Genomic DNA, 22,652 nt, shown 5'->3' on the forward strand with positions numbered 1-22,652 from the left:
TCCCTAAGGGAAAATTTAGGTTTTCCTATCGCTGTTGTTCTGCTTTAAATCATTATTTTAAGGGATTTTATAAGAATGAGCCATTCACCCCGATTGTACAGAAAAGGGCAATTATTTTATGCTGGTGCTTTTCCCAACTATCCTATCACTGCCTCTTTGGGTGCAAGGGTGGTTCTTAGTTTTATAGGTCTCCCGAAATTTAGAAGGGTTTTGTTTTCGCTCCAGGTCTAGGAGTGTATGAGCAGGTTAACCCCTTTTTATGTGTATTTCTCGTCGGCCAACCAAATGTTTATTACAACAAGCCACTACAGAATTTGCATTGCTGAGCCATCCTCCCTGGAAAAAAATGAATGCTATGTCTCATTGCACTGATTACTTTCACTCCCCTGGGCCATTTATCCTCCCAGGTGATCCTTCCTCAGAATACCACCTCCAAGGGCAGGATCAGGAGTGTGTGCATTTCCCTGGCCACTTGGGAGCCGACTTTAGGCAGGGGATTAGTGAGGGTTCAGTAGGATTGATCACACAGCTCTCCTGTGGTTGCTGCTGCACATGCTGTATTCCCCGGGAGCTCGCCGGGCTCCACTGGGTCTTCAGGTATGCTGGTCTGCTGTAGCAGTCCTCCGACACTCAAGAACACTTCTCCCTCTCTACTGGGCTTCTCGCACCGGTTATAGGTTAAAGGATTGAATGATAAGGATTTAATGACAAAAGGTTCAAGTCAAAAGGGCCGAAGAAAAGGGTTGAATTATTTTTTTTTTGTTGTCAAAAACACTTTTTTTACCTATACGGAAGCCAAAAGAAAATATACATTTCAAAAAAGGCATTCGACCTTTTTGTTTTTCGGTCCTTTTGACTCGAACCTTTTGTCATTCGATCCATTTCATTCGATCCTTTGACTGGACACGTCTCGCACCTCGGCATTCTACCACACTTCTGCTTCCCTCTGCGCACACTCTGTAGAATCCCGAGACTTCTTCCCGTGACTGCAACTTCTGCCATGGCCTCCGCTTTGTCTCCTGCTTCTGCTGCTCCTGACACTCTCCTCCATCTGCTGCCTCTCAGCTACAGCTGGGCTTTTGATATAAATGTCTAGCTCAGCTGTTTAGAATTTAAACAACTAGAGTGCATGGTCTGTTTGACATCACCAGTGATCCTCATCAACTCTTCCCTCCTCTTCCTCATCAAGTATTATAGGCATTTTTGGTATTGCAGTCGATAATGTTTCTAGGTTTCCCAAAGTCACTTTGTTGCGACTGATGGTTAGAGGAAACAGCAGATTTTGATAAGAACATTATATGCAATAACATTAAGTTTAGGATTTTTACCCAAGACAGAACCATTGCGGTCAGGGGGTACCGCATGTGACCCTCATACTTTCAAAGTGGAAAACATATTCTTTTTAGGTGGTCTCTCATATATTGTCTTTGGCCCTTTCACATGGGTGGGTTTTGCGTAGTGGCAGCATGGCATAAGATATTGGGGAATTATAAATTCACCATCTTCACAAAAGGACAAATACTGCACCTCCCCTAAATTAGTCATCACTTCTCCCCGACAGCCATCTCCTCCCATGTGATCCTCCATCATAATGTCACCCCCAGGGTCTGGATCAGGTAGTGGCTGTCTTCCCCTGGCCACATGGGAGGAGACTTTAACCTAGTGATCAGTGATGACTCTGCAGGATTCATCACATACCCTTCCCCTAAAGAACCGGCCTCCCGCTCCAGGGTCATTGTTTGATCAAAACAAATGACCTCCCCCATATAAGATGAAGATTCTTGACTCTGGATTTCACAATTCCATACAGTGTCCTCTAAGGGGAATCCTTCTTTCTTTCTATCGTAAATTGACTGGGGAATAGAAAAGAGATGTTTTCTGATTTTCATCCTTGATCTTGTTGAGTGTTCTAACCTAAATTAAGGCCACCTCAAAGAGCCACTGATCAAAGTGGGGTATTTCACTATCAAAAACCAGCTGAGCTGGCAGTTCAGGAATTACTGCCACTAATAACTGCATTTTCCTCCCCAATATAGTAACATGAATGTAAGTCAATGGATGTCCCCTTTCTTGGCCATGAGCGCAACCTACAGTCCGCTGTCCTGTGGGTCCCCCCTCCAGAGGGTGCAGATCTGCTCTTATGGCACAACCTTTACTTCCGCTTCCAATTGGGCCCGGACAGTTTCTCCCTGCAATACCACTGGGATTCGATGCAGACTCTTCTCCCCAGTACAAAGCGTCACATCAAGGGTTTTACAAGATGCTGCCTTTTCAGTTTGAAAAGGTGTAGTGCTACTAAAAGAAACCGTAATGTCTATATTGTCCCACCTTTCCAATTTTGTAGGACTGGGTGGATAATGACATGGGCACACTGATGGGAAAAGTGTTTAAAACTCCCACAAATAAAGCACCTCATATCTATTGGAGGAAGGTTCTCAAAAGAGTTGGCACCCTTCCAAAAAAACTTAGATTCTCAAAATAGGAGACGTCAGGACTTTGGTTCCCTTGTTTTAAGGATTTTTGAGTAGCACCTTTTAGGCAGTCTATTATCTCAGGAGGTCTAACTTCTTGACTTGGAGTACAATCCTGATTTATTTTACAATTAGTTTCTCTTATCATAGCAGAAGGGAAAACACATTCTGAGACATGATTCCTTACACAATTCCTAGGGCTGGTTTTAGCTGGTTCCAAATACCCACACTCCAAAACATTGGTGTCCTGATAGTCGGGCTTTAGGGACTCTGGTAAGGTCTCCTCAAAACATGCTAACATATTGGAAAACTCCATCTCTTCTTTGCTAGCCTTTCCTTTAGTCGATTTATAGTTGGTTTCTGTTACCACAAAATGGGGAAAAACATTTTTCTGGTTGGTTGTTATTCACATGATTTTCAGGTTGGTCTCTACTTCATGACTCCCAGGCCATTTCATATCCCAGATTTGCCATTCTATCACCCCTATTGATTTTGAAAGGAGCCAGAGAAAAATTGAGGAAAACTAATTTCAATTCTTTTCCACAAGAGATAAGATGAAACATTTTCAGCTGTTTCTCTTGACAAGGTATCACATAAAGAGATGTATTAGTAGGGTAAATCCTGGGGACACAACAGAGGATACATATTACCCTCTAGGGTCCTCCTAAAAGGGAGAATAGCTTGACTGGATAATCTTTGAAAGATCGCCCCTCCTTAACAATACAAAGGGCAACCCTATCCTAGATCATCTCTTAGTGTTCCCCTTCCGTTGGTAGTAAAGGAGTCTTGTGAGAATTTCTCTCCAGTTATGGATGCGATAGAAATAGAAACTGGGTCAGGCGCTTGAACGTATCACCTATCAATGGAGGGATTGTTAGGCAGAATTATATGCAGTACCCTTTGGGAACACCACACACAATTAAGACTACAAGTGACAGTACAGATTCACCTTTGGTACAAGCCTGTACTACACAGTAAAAGTGGTAGCGATAGCTGAGCAGCCAGAGTTATCTCAAGAGCAAGTGAGCAGTATCAAATTGTTACACAAAGGACAGCAATTACTATGAGTCAAACAAACACTGACTCAAGGTTTCCAAGTAAAAGAATATACATTTATTTACTCATCAGTAATATATAACATTTCACGGGTTCCGGACGAGGTTGGTTGGCAGAAAAGTTAGTTCAAAGAGAAGAGAAGGGCAAGCCTTCGGAATGGAGAAAGATTTCAAACACTTTCACCGCGGTTGAACGAAACAAACAACCGGATTTGCACAGTAGCTTAAAACAGAGAAGAAGCTGTAGCTGAGGCGGACGTTCCTGGTAGTTCCTGCAGGCTCACGATTCCTGAAGAGACTGTCGGACTGACAAGAAGTAAGAAGACTGGAGGGTCCTGCACTACCCAGGGAAGAAACCAGCAGCAGAGCAAAGCAACGAATAATAGGTGTGCTCCTTCAAACCCAAGCAGGGTCCGACTTTCCTGGCTATCCGGCACACTGTAGCTCTGTACAGCAAATTCGACCAGAGGAAGCGTCCTGGCTTGAAGTTTGGGCGAACTGAATGGTCCCACCAGCTCAAGGGAAGAAGATTCCTGGAGGATCTTCTCTGTCGTCGGATTCTGAAGATTCAGACCTGCAGCAGGGCTTCACCGGGCGGTTCAGTTGTTGTAGGGGTCCTCTTTTGTCAGCGCCTCATTGGTTCTTTCGTTCCAGTGGCGACTTTGCCTTTCAAGTCCCAGAGACCTGCTTTTTATGCAGTTTTCCCCCATTCACACAGCCTGGCTGTCAATCACACAGCAGGGTGGCTGTCTGGCAAGGACAGTCACCCAGCCAATCAAACAGGAGTGTGACATGGGTTACCAAGGGAACCTATGGCAGGGGTCCTAAGACCCCTCCTTCAGATCCTGCCTACCCAGACTTTCAGGCGCTTAAGGAGGGCTTCTGTGCAGAAGCCTGCAAAAAGACGGCGAACAAAGGAAACAAACCTGTGTTGGCATGCAGAGTAAAACACGAGAAAGACTTTAACAAAAAGAAATGTTGAATAAACCCAGCCGGAGCCGAAATAAAATATATTTGGTCAAGCGAGTTTATGTTCGAGGCTAATAAAATAGCCTAAAACAATACCATGTTTATTTAAGATAACCGCGGTATGAAAAATAGGGTAGTTACCACTGCCAAGTCTTGATGAAAAGGGAGCGAAACAGTACTCCAAGAGAAACAGACAAAAAGGGATAAGAATTAACCCTTTCCAATACTCCATGTAAGATGGGGTGTACTGGGTCTGTGAGTTAAAGAGACTTCATAAAGTTAATGGCAACTTTACATGTTTCTGGGAGACAGTATTCAGTCCCAGAAAAATGGAGTCAGTGGGAAGTCTAAAAGACAACCCTGTGTCACTGCACTGAGGGTGCTGTGTAACACACACAAAAATGATGCTCATGGAGTAGGTGAGGCTCCAGAGCCAAAGATCTCACAATTGGTAAAAACACACACAGCAAAACACATGTAAGAGTGGGAAAAAGTCTCACACTCTTACCAGGTGAAAAAAATAAACCCTAGAAATCCAGCAAAGCTGCTGAGGGACTCATTAGGTAAGGGAAATAAGCCATTTATGAGAATTCTCCCTAACAGGGATGATACCCGTTCCACTCATCTCCTGACATAACATCTGTGGGGTTATTATCTACCATACACACGTGGGATTCCCACTTTCTATCAATTGAATATGATTCCACTGCTGACACCATATATGAGGATTCAGAAATGAGAGACGGACACAAAGTTGAAATTGCCTTCTCTGCCCTTTCCCCTGCATGTTCGTTCCCACTATGGAGTCTGTGTGCTTGAGCTTCTCTGTTGCATTCCTTACTGTGCCTCCCTCGGTGTCACCACCCCCCCGCTATGTCCCCACCCAGTGCATTATGTGTGGAGTAGTTCTGTGCTTCCTCTCTTCTCCCTCTCGCTGTCCCTCTCCTTTTGTACCTACACCCTTCTGTGGTGCTCTCTGTACCACCCATCTTCTCTAACTGCTTTTCTATCACCTATCCTATCACCTATCCTATCCCTCTCACGAAGTCTGGAAGGAAGTTCAAGAAGGACATCCTGGTCTCCAATCCAGGCTGTCCCATTGCTAACACCTATGTCAGCGACTCCTCCAGACAGGCTCTCGCTGACATCCTCTTTGTCATTCCCTCTCCCAACCTATGGACCCTACATATGGTTGCTGTTCTCTCTCCTTTCTCTTCATCTACCATTAATGGTGGCACAAGATGGGAGGTCCTCTTGGCCTCCTTCCTGTCCTCCAAAACCATTATCTTAATGGGAGGGTCCAGAAAAACTCAGCTCAAACTCCTCCTCCTGGAAAGGCGTCTCTCATGTCTGATCAACTTCCTCCTTCTCCTGCTACTCTATCTACCACCTCTGACCACCTCTGACACCTTAGTGACCTTACTCTTCTACCGCTCCGACTCCTCTGACACTCACCTCTTCCTCTGCTGCCTCCTCTCTGGTGCCCTACTCTTCCTCCTCTCTGGGCCATCTGCCCCCTCCTTCTACCTCTGCCCTCTTGTGGGCCCCTCTGCCTATTCCACTGGGTGTACCTTTCCCCAGTACCCCACCCTGGAAGTCTTTCAAAAGTGGCAACCTGGTCCATGTATTTACTGTCAACACTCGCTCTACTGTCAAACACTCCTCCTCAGTTCTGTTTTTCCAGGCTTTGATTTGAGAACAATGGCGTGCTTCGTTTTTCACTCGAGAATAAAATTCCTCTTCTTCTCATTCGACCCCTAAATCGGGTTTCAAAAAGTGTTATGACTGTGGGGCAAAAATGTCCATCACAGACCTCCACCGCGTTTGCCTTTGGTGTCTGGGTAAAGACCATCGAGTCGACGACTGCGGCTCCTGTCAGTCTATGACTGAAAAAGCTCTTTGCAAATGAAAAGGTAATTTAGCGGTGGGGCGGGATGCTTCGAAGGACTCTTCGAAGAAATACGCAAAGACCGGGGAGTCCAGAGACTCCACTCAGCATAAACACCTGACGAGGTCTCGATCGAGGAGTTGGTCAAGACATTCTTCGACTTCTTCTGCTACGAAGTCAAAGAAGAGACATCACAGGTCTCCCTCTTCGTCATCAGACACCTCCACTGAGGTGATGCGATGCCCGACTAGGTCGGATTCCCCCAGCAAGTGGAATGCTTTCAGGGCGGAAATGATGTGAATCTTTGAGAACACGGCCTCAACCCCCTCAAAGGAGCCTCACAAGAGTCAGACCCCGGTCGCTCCCTTGGACAACGCATGCAGGTCAAAAACTACTTCGGCAAGTAGTAAGTCAGAGTCTTGACATTCTCAACCTGACAGCAAGAAGTCGAAGACTTCGACCCGGGAACTGAGTCGATCCCTGGTTCTGTCAAAGAAACTTAAAATGTCAAGATTTTCGATGACTTTAATCGACACCATTGGCGCAGATCGCTTCGACACCGAAGTCAAAACCATCTTCTTCGGAGAAACTGTCAACGCCTTTGATGGTTCCTTTGAATCCCTCGAGGCAATTTCCACTACAGGAAAAAACCTATAAACCTGTAACGAAGTCTAACTTTTTTTAAGTCAATGTCCTCTATTTTTAAAGAGGAAAGCGTCTCTGAGGAGGACGTGTCTCCGTTAGAAGTCAAGTTTGACTCTAGGGAACTTCCTAAAAAACAAATTGACCCTGAGACAAGGTTGAAAGACCTCTGCGACTCTTTCCACTTTGCCAGTGGCCTAGCTATATCACCAGAGTTGGAGTTTACAAAACCTGACCCTTTAGAACGTGCTGATTATTGGCACAGGAACCTTATTAACAAGGTGACTGAATTTATGAGTTGGAGCAGAGCCTCACCAACCTTTGAGCAGGACGATATGACAGATATCCTGAATCTGATCCGCAAAAAGACCCAGTTCTACCCTTCCATAGGGCTCTACAAAGGAAGGTATAAACTAACTGGGAGACTCCTGAGTCTGGTTCAGCTATTGATAGGAGTTTTACCAGAAAGTATAGACCATCTTCCAGAGACCCTGATTATCTCAGGAAACACTGTACACTTGAGTGCTTGGTGATCCAGGTTGCGACTTCTTCCAGACAGTCAGCCTATCCCTCTATTCCCCCAGATAGAGAGGATAGGAAAGTGGATGCTTGCGCCCGCAAAATGTTTACCTCGGGCAGTATGGCCCTAAAGTCCATGAATGTCAACTGTACCCTAGCCAGGTTTACGCATACCCTGTGGGACTGTATTAAATGGGCGGCTGAACATATTCCAGAAGGCAAAGATGCCCACGGAGGCTCTGAAAGACCCAACATTTAAGGAGGAGCTGGGAGAAAAACTAGCGGAGTTTGTTACCAATAACAGTGGCAGTGTGGATCGCTGGAGCACAGTATGGGAGGCCCTGAAGGTGGTAACGAGGGGAGAAGTTATTGCTGGGACAGCGGGAGTCAGGAAAATGCTAAAGAGGGAACTGGAGGAGAGGGAGGAGGAAATAAGGCTGGGAGAAGCTAATAATGCCGGAACTAGAGGGGAGGAGGAGATTTTGCAGGAGGCTCGGACGAGGTGCCACCAGGCGTGGGGGCGGCTGGCAAAATTTGATCATGCAACGCGCACCACTAGAGCACACATGAATGGGGACAAACCAGGTAGGCTGCTGGCCTGGCTGTGCAGGCGCGAGCAACCAAAACACCCAGTGACCGCGATAAGAGACAAGGAGGGAGTGATGAGAACAACCCAGCACTCAATAAATACCACCTTTGCTGACTTCTACTCCACACTCTACGCACATGACACCCAAGTACTACTGACGGACATACAAGACACCCTGGAAGAGATAGGACTCCCCAGGCTGACTGACCAACAGCGGGACTCATTAGAAGAGCCCCTTACACCTGAGGACATCACTGACGCTATTAGATCCCTGTCCACATACAAGACCCCAGGAACGGACAGGCTCCCCCCGGAGTTCTACAAGGCATACGAGACGACACTGACCCCACTACTACACGAGGTATTCCAAGAAGCCTACGAGACGGGAACCTTACCCAAGACCATGAGGGAGACGCTAATAGTCCCGATTCCCAAGCCCCACAAACCAACTGACGAATGCGACTCTTATCGACCGATAGCTATGCTAAATTACGATAGTAAGATACTGACCACTATCCTGGCCAAGAAATTATCCAAGGTGATAGGTTGTCTGGTCCACGAGGATCAGAATGGTTTTGTCCCTGGCCGCAACACAACGGCCAACTTGCGGAGACTACAGCACATTATAGCGCACACAGAAGGAAGCCAGGAGCACATGGCGGTATTGTCTTTAGATGCCATAAAGGCATTCGACTCCATCTACTGGGAGTGGCTGGTAGAGGTGCTAAGGGAGTTCGGATTCGGGGAAGGTTTTGTGCGCTGGGTCAAGGTACTCTACAATGATCAGACAGCCACGGTAAAGAGGGGCAAATGGGTATCCAGGGAATGGAACATACAGAGAGGCACTAGACAGGGCTGCCCCCTTTCGCCCATGCTCTATATCTTGGGGCTGGAGCCAATCGCAATCTATATAAGGAAGCAATTCTGGGATGCTGGGATACGGTTGGGAAGGGAGCACCACGTTATCTCATTATGTGCAGATGATGTCTTGATTTACTTGACAGACCCAGAATACAATGCCCCCACAATTTTGGAGGTGCTACACAACTTTGCTCGCTACTCAGGGATACACTTTAGTATACGTAAGTCATGCATGTTTCCACTGGCGGGCTTGAGGGGGGTAGGAGTAGATGACCTACCGCAGGTTGGGGTGCAGTGGCAGCCCGAAATGTTTAAATACTTGGGGGTCAAGATCAAACACACACCTGAACTCACGCACGAACAAAACACTCTGTCGGTATCTCAGGGGCTCCATAACTCCATGAAATTCTGGTCTAGGCTACCACTCTCAATGATGGGCAGGGCATCAATAGCAAAGATGATCATACTGCCTCGTTACCTATACTTTTTCCAGACCATTGGTTACTACATCAGACCACCTTTTTTCCGAAAGTTGGAGGCCCAGATCAAAGACTTCATATGGGGGAAGGCATGTCACAGGCTAGCATTGAATATCCTTACCCTTCCGCATGACGCAGGGGGCATACAGCTCCCGGACTTCGAAAGGTACTACCTGGCTGCCCAGCTCAGCCACGTTACCAAATGGCTGTCAGATGAGGTCACCAATGAAACCGGCCTACTGGGCGATCTTGTCAAGCCCATATACCTTAAGGAAATAATCTGGGCGCCTCGGGATCGGGCGGGCAGAGCCCCGATGCTGGCTGTGTTGGGTAGACAGGTATGGGAGAGAGTCAAAGCCATCACACACTTGAGGAATCCCTACTCCCCGGAAATTCCATTAATGACAGGCATGAGAATGACACCAGCTGATGTCAACACGCTTAGGCAATGGGAGGGCCTAGGTATATGCGCTTGGGGGGACATGTATGGGGATGGGGAGTTCAGGGAGCTGGATTCACTGAATGAGATAGAGGGCCTACCTATGGGGCAATTTCTATGGTACCAGAAAATTAAGCACGAGGCGAGGGTGAGATGGCCTGACTGGCCAGAGGAACCAGCCCCGACCCCATTAGTGACAGAGATGTACAATCTTGGTGACGGGTGGAGGCTAGTGTCGAGAATCTACGCGCAGCTGAATGACAGGCCCAACCCCCGCGGGGCCGTACTGAGGGCCAAATGGGAATTGGACACCGGAGGGGAGATCTCAGACAATGACTGGGGAAAGGCACTGCAATACCCAAAGGCAGTGTCCAGAAATGCCAGGTTCAGGCTAATTCAAATAAACGTCCTATATAGGACATATATGACTCCGAAAAGGGTGGCAAGCTTCAAACGGCTTGCAGAGGCGCACTGCCCATGGTGCTCTAATGATGAAGCAGGCCTGATACACATGTTCTGGGGGTGTGCAAAGGTAGGCACCCTATGGGCCAACATCAAACAGACATGCAAGAAGGGCGGAGTAAGTAGTTATGAGTGGACGATGAAGGAATGCCTGCTGGGCATGTATCCCAGGTTGAGCAAATCAAAGCACATCGTACGGGTGATGGACATGGCATGCATACTGGCAAAGAGAGAGATAGCGATGTCGTGGAAGTCAAAAAAAGGCCCACAATATACGAGATGGAGGAGGGAAATGGAGCAATGGACTTCCGCAGAAACAGAAGCATGGGGGATGGGGATCGCCGGGGATGAGGGTGGTACTAATGCCAACTTTGATGCATGGAAGGCTGTGGTGAGAGATATGTTCCTACCCTCCGATGACATGCCCCCGTGAACCAACAGGCGGGACGAGTGGTGCAAGGTTGCACAGACTGCGAAGCTCATATTGCAGTAAAGTAGGAGACGCCACATGATAGGCCGGATAGTCTACCCCACCCGCCTCCCCACCGAATGGACATGGACAGGCCATCAAGGGGACCCAAGATAATGTAATCGCCACATTCGTCCAACATGAAGACAATCCAAGCTTTTTCAATAACTGTTTTGTTCAAGTTTGTTGTTGTTGTTTTTTGAGAATCAGTTGAATATGTTTTAAAGTTGTAAAATGGCACAAGGAATCTGAGGGGAAGGGAGTTTGATGATGATGTAATGATAATTCCAAAATGCCAATAAAAACATTTTAAAATAAAATTCCAGAAGGCAAAGAAAGGGAAGGCTTTCTGAATATAATTAAGGATGGCAAGGAGGCGATGGGGGAGTGTCTCCAAGCAGGGCTGGATACTGCTGACACCATCAGCAGATCCATGGCTGCTAGCACGGTACTGCACAGATTTCTGTAGACGTGCAGGCCAGGCTTCTCAACATGCCTTTCGATGGCTCGAGGTTGTTCGGCAGCAAGAAGGACGAAAGCTTGGAGAAGCTGCAGACCTCCAGGGCAGCGGCTAAGTCCCTTAGCGCCTCCATTCGACAATATCAGCAACCTTATTCAGGCTCATCTTCCTGGAGAGGTTGTTGTTTTCGTTACTACTCCTCCTTTGGTAGAGGAAAAGGACAGGCTGTACAGAAAGGACAAAGAATGTTCCCTTGTGGTGGACGAGGAAAGAGTGCTAAATCAGCCTCAGCTGAGGCATCTTTGTCCTCAGCCGCTGCTGCAGCTGCTTCTAAACCCCTCTGAGGCCTTAACCCACAAGTCCCCGTGGGAGGCAGGATCTCTCAGCATCTAACGAATGGCGGGGCATTACTTCAGATGCTTGGGCACTGGAAATAGTATCCCAGGGTTACTGCCTTCCTTTTCTAAAGAGGCCTCAGGATCATCCACCGGGGGCCAGCTCTTTCAAAATTCCAGATCCGCTCCTTGTGCAGGAGATATTAACCCTGCTAGAGAAAGGTGCAATAGAACATGTCTCTGTAGCAGAGAGGAACAAGGTTTGGTATTCCCCTTATTTTCTCATCCCCAAGAAGGGCAGAGGACTGAGACCCATCTTGGACTTAAGAAGCTTGAACAAGTTCCTCAGGAAGGATAAATTCAAGATGTTCACACTTTGTCAGATCCTTCAGGCTCTCCAACTCTAAGACTGGTTGATATCATTGGGACTTCAGGATGCTTACTTTCATGTGCCAATCCATCTCAAGCACAGAAAGTACCTGAGGTTTGCGGTTGGCGGCTCTCATTATCAATCTTGAGTTCTACCATTCGGGTTGACCTCCGCCCAAGGGTTTTCACCAAACTGATGGAGGTAGTGACAGTAAGTCTCAGGAGAGGGGGGATTCACGTCCACCCCTACCTGGACGATTGGTTAATCAAACGAACAGGCCCAGGAACATCTGAGGATCACCTGCCACTTCCTACACAGACCGGGCTTCTTCCTCAATTACAAGAAGTCCCATACAATATCATTACAAAAGCTCCAGTTCATCAGAGCGGTCTTGGACACTTCCTCGGGGAAAGCCTCGCCTCCCGAGGTGAGAGCTCAACACATTCTGCATATGGTAACAAAATTCCAAAATGCCCAGCGTCTGCCGTCCTACTATGTTCTGAGGTTGCTCGTCCTCATGGCATCCTGCATTTTTCTGGTGCCAGAGGCCAGATTGAGAATGAGATCCGTTTAATGAGCCCTCAGGACTCAGTGGTCCCAGTTTTCGGGGGAATATGTCAGATCCTTTGCAGGTCCCGAGCAGAGTGGCTCAAGACCTTCTATGGGGGGCCTGCAAGGACAATATTCTCAAGGGGGAATCTTTTTGGCAGCCTTGGCCGGAGATAATGGTAGTGACGGATGCCTCGCTCACGGGGTGGTGAGCTAACGCCAGCGATCTTACAATCAGCGGTCGTTGGTCCCCATCAGAGTTCAAACTACACATCAACCTTTTAGAGGTAAGGGCGATCAGACTAGCGCTGAAAGCCTTCCTGCCCTCTGTACGGGGAAAGAACATCCTGATAATGACAGACAACACAGTGGCCATGTACTACCTCAGCAAGATAGGAGGCGTAGGGTCACTACCACTGTGCAAAGAGACAATGCAGCTCTGGTTCTGGGCAATACAAGAAGGAATCTCTCTGTCGGCAGTTCACCTAGCCGGAGAGCAGAACACAGCTGTGGACGCTCTGAGCAGGCAGAGCAGTCTCCCCCAAGTGGGAACTAGCTCAGGAAGTCCTTAAAGAGATCTTCACCCTTTGGGGAACCTCTCAAGTGGATCTGTTCGTGACCGAGTTGAATCGGAAGTGCGAACAGTATTGCTCAAGGGATTTCCTCGGAGAGGAGCTCTAGGGGACACGTTCGTAGTGGACTGGGAATTTCCACTCCTGTACGCGTTTCCTCCAGTCCGCGTCATTCCTCATGTAGTCAGGAGGTTGAGAAACTTCAGGAAGACCATGAACCTAATTGCTCCGGATTGGGCCCGGAGGACGTGGTACCCGGACCTTCTGGACATGTCCCTCTGCCCTCCAATAAGTCTTCCACAAAGAGAGGATCTTCTCTCGCAAGAGGATGGTCGGGTTCTCCATCGAGAGGTCAAGACACTCAGCCTTCACGCATTGCTTCTGAGAGGCTGAGATCTAAGGATTGGGACCACTAGGATGACGTAATGGAGAATTTGCTTTCGGCCAGAAGGCCAGCAACAAAATCCTTGTACCAGTGTCTTTGTAATAAGTTCAATAACTGGTGCAAGGACAAGAATGTGGATCCTTTCCAATGTGGCACTCCTATAGTGCTATCCTTCCTATTGCATCTGGCCAATCTGGGGCTCCAGATTGGTACAATAAAAGGATACTTGGCTGCGTTTTCCATCTTTAAGCGCTCCTCTGAGGAGGTTTCTTATTTCAAGATTCTGTTAGTTATCCACTTTCTGAAGGGACTCACAAACGTGTACCCTCCAGTACTATTTCATGGCCCAGCCTGGGATTTAAATCTTGTGTTAAAGTTCCTAACAGGCATACCATTTGAGCCTTTACATTCCTGCCCATTAAGGCTCTTGACATTGAAACTGCCCTTTTTGTGGCATTAACATCAGCCCGCAGGGTAAGTGAGTTGCAGGCTCTTTCATGCAAACCTCCTCATACTATTTTTCATAAGGATAAGGTAGTTCATAATGCCACCTGCAGGGTCTGTATCAGGTCTGCCTTCCACTGGCCACATGAGAGGAGACTTTAGGCTGTGGATCAGTGATGACTCTGCAGGATTCATCACAGGTGCATCAGGTTACAGAATCTCTCACTGTCACTTTAGGTTCTATAACTGACATACATGCTTTCCTTCTCAGCCCTTCATCCCCCGTGAAGCTGCTGGGCAGAGAAATGTTATGTATACTTAGGTTACTATTTCTTGCATGTCAGAAGGAGCATTTCTGAGTTTTCCCAGAAAGAATACTGTAGCTGTTTAAGCATCTTTTCAGGTGGGCTCTGACAGACAACGTGGTAGTACCAGGGGAAGGGGGCTGGTCAGATGATTTGTAAGATTAAATAGACTCCATACTGAAGTCCTTGTGGTCTGCTCATGAAAAAGAATTAGACTATATTCATAATGGTTAACTTGTAAAAATCACAATTGATCCCTATAAGCATGATCCTGAATTCCTCAGTATCCTTTGAAACCTGAAGCGGGAAAAGGTATAACCCCAGTTATCGAACCACCCATAAAACACGGTATCATTATCCATACTTTCAGTCCTTGCAACACTCCAATTTTGCCTGTCAAGAAGCCCAATAGAAATACTTTCAAATGCATTCAAGACCTGCAGGCAGTGAATTAGTTTGTTATTCCCTCCTTTCCCTTTGTGCCCAATACAGCTATACTCTTAGCATATATACCACCAATAGCAACTCATTCTTACAGTAGTAGATTTGTGATCTGCTTTCATCTCTGTTCCTATACATAAAGATAGACAATATGTTTCTGTATTTTCCCATATAAGAAGCCACTACACATGGACCAGGCTTCCCCGGGGGTACACTGAATCCCCCACCCTGTTTTCCCAAAACCTAAAGAAAGGTTTGGATGACGCCAGGTACCCAGGAAAATCAGTGCAAGTGCACTAGGTGAATGATCTGCTATTAGCATCTCCCTCATAAGTGGCTTGCAAAAAGGATACACAGGTGTTACTGACCACACTGGCTAACAAAGGTAATAAGGCTTCAAAACATAAATTACAATTGTGTGAAGAAAAGGTACACTTTTGATATTGTAATGGTTCAAAGAATCATAGCCTCCTTCAGGAAAGAGGCAGTATACACGATTATGAGACCACAAACATTCACCCAGATGAGAGCCTTTCTAGGTATGGTGGTTTACTGTAGGCCATGCAGAATATGCATAATAGGTTAGAAAATGCAGAAATAGTAAACCCCTCACAGCACTATACAAAGGCCAACACTGTAAAACCTTTACAATGGTAATCTGAAGAAGAGGCATTTACAAAAATAAAGAGTAAACTGGTAGTAGCACATGCTTTAGGTGTACCTGATTACAAGAAGAAGTTGTCTTTATACTGCCATAGAAGGAATGGGTTTGTTCTTGCAGTATTGACACAGAAGCATGGTTGGTTTCCATCAGAAGCCTATTGCATACGACAGCAAAGAAGCCAGTAGCAGCAGGAATGCCGCCTTGCTTGCGGTCAGTAGCTGCAGCTGCAAGAGCTGTGCAACAATGTTGTGTTAAGATCTCCTTTAGAAGTAGTTGTTCCTCAGTCGGTACTGTAACAGTTTCTGAGAACAAAAACACACCACATGCTTGTTTCCCGTGCAAACAAGTATGGGATTCTGTTGTTCAATTCATCTACTATTACCCTGACTAGGTGGTCTGTGTTGGATCTAGCCTCCCTGCTTCCCACTCCCCGAGATGGTGACCCACACGAAACAGAGCCTTATGACTATGTTGCTATTTCTGATACCTCTTAACAGCACAAAGCAATTTAACTTACACAGCTCTTCCTAATGCAGACCTGATATATTTTGTCAATGGGTCATGCTACTGAGATCAAAATGGTAATTGGCGGTGAGTTATGCAGTTTGTGCCCCAGGGAGGTTGTGTAAAGTGGCAAATTGGGTGCAGGTGGCTGAGCTTGTACCACTCACAAGAGCATGTAGTTTGGCATTATGTGAATATATACACTGATTCAAGATATGTCTTTGGAGTAGTACACAATTTCGGACAGTTGTGCCATTAAAGAGGGTTCCTGACCTTTTCAGATTCTCCTATTAAGAACCACCCCTACGCGAAAGCACTTTTGGATGCCATCATGCTAACTAAACGAGTAGCCATAATTAAGTGTGCTGCGCAACAGCCATTGGACAGTAATATATGTTGTGGCAATGGCTTTGCAGATCCAACTGTGAAATTTGATTCCCAAAGTGAAAACCTTCTTCTAGTGAGAAATGACCCTGAACTGTCTCCCCATATGCCTCTTGAATAATTGGCAAAAATAAAGGAAATACTCCTTAGGGTGAGAAATACTACTGGGCATAGAAAGGGTGCAGACTACATGAGGATTATATATGGAGAGATGAGCAAGGTCAATTGTTAGCTCCGGAAATACTGCTGACACATTTAGTTACACAGTATCATGGACAATCCCAAGTAGGAAAGAGCGGGATGATTTCCACCGGAGCGAAATATTGGTATGCCCCTGCGTTTGCTGTAATGGCACAGGATTATTGTAAAAGATGTGTTATTTGCTTTCAGAACAATATAGGAAAGGCAGCCTGGACACATGAGGAGCACAACCTCTGTCCTATGGCCCCCTTGTTAACCTTTGGGTGGACGTCCTTCAACTGTTATGCTGCCATAATGTTCCGTATATATCTATAGTATTGTAGGTGTTCTTTGGCAGGGTGGAAACATTGCCATGCAGAACACCTGATGTTATAACTGTTTCTAGGGTTCTAACAAAGGATTTTGTGCTACGATCTGGACTACCTATCACCATAAACAGGGATAAGGAAACACATTTTGAAAAGAGGACAATAAGGAGCTCCTGGATGCCTTTGATGTGCAGCATAGCTCCCCTGAACACACCAGGCAGTCAGCAGGAGCAGTGGAGCACCGGAATGGTGTAATAAAAGCAAGTTGTCCAAGCTTTGTCAAGAGACTGAGTTAAAGTGACCTGACGCTCTCCCTTTTTTTTACATGCGCAGCGCGCCCAGCCGTATGGCGGGATTAAGTCCTCACGAAGAACTTTACGGGCACCCAATGAGACTGCCCTCATATTCCTGGGTAAAGGGTGTTAATGCAAATCTTCGTTTTTCGGATGATTACTTTCTCAACTATGTGAGGTCTGTTTGTGAGAAGGTGGAGAATCCCTTGCGAAGAGGCAAACAGAAGCTTTCCACTCGTTGAAGCCAGGTGACTATCTTATGATCAGGAGATATCGGCAGAAATCTGCATTGGCACCACACTGACGTCGACCTTTTGAGGTACTGCTCACAACTAGTTCATCTGTCGAGATTAATGAGGCCCGCACTTGTGCGCATGCGGCTCAGTGAAAACATGCTGTGGCACCAGGGCAATGAGTGGGAGAAGTATGGGTGGCCAAATAACTGATATTCTGCATTCTGTTCTCTTTCTTTGAATGAACTACAGTCTATTGCTACTCAACATGGAACTGAACGAAAATATAATTAGTCTCACGTGGTGACCAATGCTGAGTTGAACCTTGGCCCTGGTATTGTCGAATTAAATCGAAGTTTGGAATGAGGTATCGATCTTCTGGGATTCTTGCCTAAACTAGCTCAGTGCCACCCAGGTCAACCTTATCCATGCAAAGCACTCCCAAATGTGTTCTCAGATGAGAGCAATGCCCACGTTTTAGCTGCTGGGTATTAACTCATTCATGAATGAACTCAGAATGAAACTGTACCTAGTTTTGTCAATCCTCCTAAAGCAAATGTAAACTTTCCAGAGCTAGCGCATATTCCCAATCGAAAATCTAATGTAAAAACATGTTTTGCACTTTAAACATGGAGAATGGGAAATGCAGCAAGTGATTATATGACCCCACAATAGATTAGTTGCTACAGCTATACTGAATGTTAGAAATTAGTAGGTCCTCATTATGAGTTTGCTGGTATCTCAGCGGTAAATCCGATGAAATGCCACCAAACAGATCTACTGTTACCACCACTTGGTCTGGCGGAATTACTACTGGATTACAAGTGACAGAATGGCAGTATTAGTCCCCATTTATGGATTCCACTCCATTGAAATGTTGGTAGAAATACCACCAGCGGTAATTCCACCACTGGTAATTCTGCTAAAATGGCAGTTTTTAGGCGTTAAGGAGGCAGAATTACCTAAAGCATTTAGCTGGAGACTTTTCCTCCACCTTACCCCTAAACCCATAGTTCTGTGTGATGGATTAACCCACTTATGCTCTGCCCTGCGGCATCACTGTGTGCTGATCGTGCCAGAATTATCAAAATGGCCGCAAAACCCCTATGCGCGCCAAAACCTATGGAAATCGTGCTTTACAACATGAAAAGATGGCTGCCAAATCTACCATGCTTGTTGTCAGTGGTGGAACGGAGACCTCACTCCTGAAACATGTCACTGGGCTGCACAACAAGTAAAAATGGAGTCTGCATGAAAGGCAGTGCTTTGCTGAAAGAAATCCAGAATCTTGTTTTCAAATCTTGTTCTTGGTTGCTGAAACTGCAGAATGCCGGTCCAAAACACCATAAAACATCCAATATTCTTGCTGGGTGTCACAAGTCAATTCATTCAACAAATCATTATGAATAGAAAATGTCCAGAAAAGCTAAATTTGTCATCCAAACATTCACAGCAAAAACGTGTCCGCCTGTGAAATCTGTCAAAATCTGGGCGCAGTACCAACGGCCGCCTGTGGACAGATGTCAGTAGCTTGAATCATAAGATTTAAACTTGAACAACTGAAATCTAATGTCTGAAAACTAAGTGACCTGTTACTAAAAGTAACCTAGGTTGTAACTATTTAAATCCCATAGCTTAGAAGCTGGAATAAGTGTTCTAGCTGCTTGTTTGAAAATTGCAAGTTTGTTTTAAACCAAGAAAATAATGTAACAAAATGACATTTAAATTTAAGAATGCCTCAAAGCAACGAAACCAGTATGATAGCTTCCCCCCACAAAGGCCAGGCACGTCCCTTCTGCTCCACTCCACAAGGAAATCACACTTCTGTGATGATTAGATCAGGGGAGGAGAACTTGGGCTGCAGGGGAAGAGGACAATGGACTTCCTCTGGCTGAAAGGATATGCAGAGTGTAAAGAGTCATAAACGGCCTCTCCCAGAAGGAAGGGGCGGAGATTGCTTCTGAGCTGCCAGAAGGAGAAGGAGGCGGGGACAAACCACCATTTGCTGCTTAACAAAGGCAAAAAAGACTGATAAATGACTGTGTATAATTGTGAGAAATATGTCAACAACAGATTTGTGAATGTGATTTCTGGATGCACGGTTTAAGAGATGCCAGAACTCTGTGAGATGTTCTGGGTAGTAGTAGCGGAAAATATGGTTTTACTCCAAATGTATATATGCCAAAAGCATGAAACTTCATACTCTTATGCCCATATGCAATGTGCACATTTGTACAAATTTATGGATAAACTCGATAGTGTGTTCCGGCCAAAAAGGGAATAATTCTGTCAAAAGCAGACACAAGATCCGACAGCAACGAGGGTTGGAGGAATATCTGCTACACAAAATATGTGATTTATCTATGTTGTTGTTATAAAGATTGCACAGATGTAAATATGTATTGTACCAAAAGTAGATTTTATGTTCAAAGGGACAAGGGGAGGATTCTCTGTCTCATAAACTCACACCATCATGGTGACACCCTGTTTTCTTCTCCAATCAAGGGAGAGAAGAGACTCTAGCCAATTGCCTGCCTAAGAGGCACGCTTAAGATAAACCAGCACACACCCCTTTTATCACATGCATAAAAAGAGACAGCTGAGGACTTAGAAGGACACACAGATTCACCCACTATCCTGATCCTGGCGAAGCACCCTGAAGGAGAACCATCCTTATTCCCTGCTCCAGTCTCCAGAAACTTGGCAAGCAGAAAGGCCCATTCCATTAGTTGAACCATTGTCAACTAGGCCTTGAATTTCAAGAACGCGAATGAATTCCCCAAAACTAAAGGGGAACAAAAGAAACAGCCGGGCTGTGCTGTAACTGCTTGCCCGCTAAAATATTATCTTCAGAACCAAGAAGGGCAGATTAAACCCAATCCTGTGCCATGCTGTGCCGTGCTGTGCCAATCCTGTCCAGTCCTGTGCCGAGCTGTGACCAGAACCATTGCAGATCCAGTCCAATCTGGTGTGCCCAGCAGCCTGTCCCAGAACCAGAATCCCTGACCAGAATCCCTGAGGTTCCGTTTGAAACCCAGATAGTGAGTATCCATATATAGGACTGTGTCACTAGCATATGTACTGTCCATAGTAATCCCTGTCTTAAACCCATTCTCTCTCATATTTAGAACCTGATATAGTTAGGAGTAGTTTGAATTGTCAGAGCTTTTCTTACGCTTAGTTTCTCTCAATTATTTTCTAAAATCATAAATCATTAGGGTTGTGAACCAATAAATTGAATCCCAGAAAGAAATTTATGATCCACTACATGAAGGGTCTGTGGCCAGGATTGATGGAGATTCATGTGTGGCATTCTCTTTTTCTCTAGTCATAATCTAGTATAAGAAATCTTTTTGTCATTTTAAAAGCGTATCCTGTTTTTTCCATTCTTGTGCCTATCTCAGAGAAACGACCTCCACTAAAACATCCAGAACTTTCTAAATTTTCATGCTAGAAACAAAATTTCAACTTCTGCTTCTCAAATCCATATAGTTTTCCCGCAATCGTGATTACTGTGCACAGAAAAGTTTGCAGCGAATTTTGTTTTAGGAAATTTCTATCACGTGTAAAACAGCTTTTCATTGCACCCGACCTCAGTTTTAAGTTTTCCCATTGCTTATTAGTACCAAATCATTGCTAGTGTTTGTCTGCAACTATCTAAAGTGGCTCCCATTATAATTTACACAATTTCGGCAATTTAGCCCATATTTAGTGTTTTACCCAATCCATTCCGAGATAACTTTAAAACCATTTTGACAGTTTGCCAATCATTTCTGTTTCTCTCTTGTGTTTGCTGGGGGGAAATTGGGATTGACATTTTGTTTGAATTCTGCATTCCTGAAACCTGTTCTCCTCCAATCTCTTTACATTGCTTGTTGGGGGGGTTGAGGGGTGTGCAGGGGGAAATAATAACCACACTGCTATTTGATCTGAACACACACAAAAGCATTCTGTCTGTGCTGAATTTGTTTTGCTCACTATTACTCCTTGTGATTAAAGAGATTGCTTAGTGTTACCTCACCCCATTGGTGATTATTGTATAATCATTAAACATAGTGTGAGTATATTGTGAACTACATAAATAAATATTTTAACTTTGCAAACCAGCCTGATTCCTGGTTCAGTGTGACTGAGGGGGTTCCAAGAGAGGGGCGTGATATGAGTGGTACATCGTTCAGAATAAAACAACTTTTAGACATAAAATAAATAAGGATTTCAGTTGTGCATTACACGCTAGGCGTTGACTTAGGTGAAGTGCTGGATTGAAATCACTTACAGATTGGGGGCTTGTCACAAGACCCTGAATTAGACTTACCATGTGTGACAGTCTAATACAGCGTGCTAACTGACGGGGTACATAAACCCTGTTGGGCTACCACACTGTGCTACACTGTGAAAACACCCTTCAATAGAAACACTCTAAGGAGTTGGCCTGTTTTGCAAAAATAAAATAACTTCTGTAAGTCAGAAAGGAAATTAATATTTCCAGAATGGCGACCCCAGTAGAAATGAATATGGCAAAAGAACACCAACTGCACAAATTATTTATCGGGGTGAATGGACAGAGCAGGATCAGAATGTTTGGCTGCAGGAAATCAAAGAACAAGCTACTGCCACAGGATTATATATATGGCAGGATCAGGATCCATTACATATGGCACTTAGTGAATTGTACATGGCCCCTAAGGTAAAAGAAGAGCAAAGTAAAATTGCCAAAATAGCGACATATCTGTACCTCCACATTGGAGCAATACAGGAAAAATATGTCGAAAACCTAGATCTGGCAAACAGGCAAGTACAATCATTAGAAAAAACCCAAACTGATTTGGACTCTGCAGAGCAAAGGCTACAAAAGAGCCAAGAATCAGAAAATGAAACCAGACAGTACCTGATAAAAGTAAAAGGAGATTTGGATATCCTGCAGTGAGAGAAGGTAGAGCAGAATACCAAAGTACTGGTGCTGCAAAAAGAGTGCCAAGAAAGTTTGGAGTCCCTACTACGGAGCCAACAAAAGCTGGAGCAGCAACTGAACTATAATAGAGTCTGTGCAGAGCAGATAGTCACCTTGCAAAACCGCCTAGAATCCTTAAAAGAGGAAAATAATAAATTAATCCTGAAAGACCTTGACTCCCAAACTGAATTCGATGAAGAGTGCCAGAAAGCTAGTGCACTCCAAAAAGAAAGGGACGTTCCTGGCAGCACAGAGGGGTACTCTAATTCAGGAAAGGGACACATTAGGCCAGGAGGTCAGTTATTTAAAAACCAAGATGGAAGAAAATCACCTGGCCCTTCAGGGACTGGGTGAGCTCCAAAAAGACTATGAAAAACTGTTAGAACACACCAGGAGGGTGGAAGATGCTC

Source organism: Ambystoma mexicanum, chromosome 2q (genome assembly GCF_040938575.1).
Source record: "Ambystoma mexicanum isolate Mex_15411 chromosome 2q, UKY_AmexF1_1, whole genome shotgun sequence".
In the NCBI taxonomy this organism is placed as follows: Eukaryota; Metazoa; Chordata; class Amphibia; order Caudata; family Ambystomatidae; genus Ambystoma; species Ambystoma mexicanum.